Below are 2,359 nucleotides of genomic sequence, written 5' to 3'. Positions count from 1 at the left end.
CAAGTACAACTTCCTGAGTGGAATGTGAACATCACAAAGCAGTTTCTCAGAAACCTTCTCTCCAGTTTTTATCTGAAGATATTTCCTTTTTCCCCACCGTGTTGAATGTGCTCCCGAATGTCCCTTTGCACATCCGTCCATGATGTAGTTTCAAAAGTATGTAATTGAAAAACGTTTTACCTATGTGAGATGAATAGGCATATCTATCACAAAGCAGTTTCACAGAAAGCTTCTTTCCAGTTTTTCTCTGAGGATATTTTATTTTTCATCATAGCAGTCCATATACTCCCGAATGTCTCATGGTCACTTTTTCTACAAACGGGATTACCCAATGCTTTATGAGAAGAAAGATATAACTCTGTGAGTGGAATGCACACATCACAAAGCAGCTCTTCGGAAATCTTCTCTCCAGTTTTTATCTGAAGATATTTCCTTTTTCACCATTAGCTTCAAAGCGCTCCCAAATATCACTTCACAGACGAAACAAAAACTTTAGAATACTGCTCAATGAAAACAGAAGCTTAACTGTCTGAGTGGAATTCACATGACCTAGAGCAGTTTCACAGAAAGTTCCTGTGGTTTTTATTGGAGGGTATTTATTTTTCAGCATATTCTTTTTTTATTATTATACTTTAAGTTCTAGGGTACATGTGCATAACATGCAGGTTTGTTACATATGTACACTTGTGCCATGTTGGTGTGCTGCACCCATCAACTCGTCAGCACCCATCAATTCATCATTTATATCAGGTATAACTCCCAATGCAATCCCTCCTCCTTCCCCCCTCCGCATGATAGGCCCCGGTGTGTGATGTTCCCCTTCCCGAGTCCAAGTGATCTCATTGTTCAGTTCCCACCTATGAGTGAGAACATGCGGTGTTTGGTTTTCTCTTCTTGTGATAGTTTGCTAAGAATGATGGTTTCCAGCTGCATCCATGTCCCTACAAAGGACGCAAACTCATCCTTTTTTATGGCTGCATAGTATTCCATGGTGTATATGTGCCACATTTTCTTAATCCAGTCTGTCACAGATGGACATTTGGGTTGATTCCAAGTCTTTGCTATTGTGAATAGTGCCGCAATAAACATATGTGTGCATGTGTTTTTATAGCAGCATGATTTATAATCCTTTGGGTGTATACCCAGTAGTGGGATGGGTGGGTCATATGGTACATCTAGTTCTAGATCCTTGAGGAATCGCCATACTGTTTTCCATAATGGTTGAACTAGTTTACAATTCCACAAACAGTGTGAAAGTGTTCCTATTTCTCCACATCCTCTCCAACATCTGTTGTTTCCTAACTTTTTAATGATTGCCATTCTAACTGGTGTGAGATGGTATCTCGTTGTGGTTTTGATTTGCATTTCTCTGATGGTGAGTGATGATGAGCATTTTTTCATGTGTCTGTTGGCTGTATGAATGTCTTCTTTTGAGAAATGTCTGTTCATATCCTTTCCCCACTTTTTGATGGGGTTGTTTGTTTTTTTCTCGTATATTTATTTGAGTTCTTTGTAGATTCTGGATATTAGCCCTTTGTCAGATTCTTAAGAGTGCTCCCAAATGTCTTTTCTCAGGTTCGACAGATACAGTGATTTCAAACTGCTCAATCCAAAGAATGATTTAACTCTGTGAGATGAATACACACATCACAAATCAGTTGCTCCGAACACTTCTGTCCAGCTTTCATCGGTAGATGTTTCCTTTCTCACCACAAGCCTCTGGGCGCCACTTAATATCCTTTCACAGATTCCTCAAAGATGGAGTTTACAAACTATGCAACGGAGTGTAAGCTTTAACTCTCTGAAATGAATGCACACGTCAGAGAGTAGTTTCTTGGAACGCTTCTTTCTTGGTTTTATTTCAGGCTATTTCACTTTCAGCTGTAGTCTTCAATGTGCTGCAAATTATCACTTTTTCAGTTTTACAGGAACAGTGCTCAAACACTGCCTTATCAGAAAAGAGGTAAAACTCCCTCAGTGGAATACACACACCACAAAGTAGTTTCTCAGAAAGCTTCTCACCAGTTTTTTTCTGATGATATCTCCTTCTACAACTTACGCCTGAATGTGCTTCCTAATGTCCCTTCATGAATCCTTCCATGACGCAGTTTCAAAACTGCATAATGTAAAGAAAATTTTATGTATGTGAGATGAATAGACATATCTGTCCCAAAGCAGTTTCACAGAAAACTTCTTTCCAGTTTTTGTCTGAGGTTATTTACTTTTTCACCATAGCCATCCATATACTCTCGAATGTGCCCTGGTAGCGTTTTCTCCAAACGGGATTCCACAATCCTCTATGAGAAGAAAACTATAACTCTGTGAGTGGAATTCACACGTCACAAAGCAGCTCCTTAGA

The sequence above is a fragment of the Rhinopithecus roxellana genome, chromosome 6, assembly GCF_007565055.1.
Source record: "Rhinopithecus roxellana isolate Shanxi Qingling chromosome 6, ASM756505v1, whole genome shotgun sequence".
In the NCBI taxonomy this organism is placed as follows: domain Eukaryota; kingdom Metazoa; phylum Chordata; class Mammalia; order Primates; family Cercopithecidae; genus Rhinopithecus; species Rhinopithecus roxellana.
Note: the sequence above shows the minus strand (reverse complement) of the source record.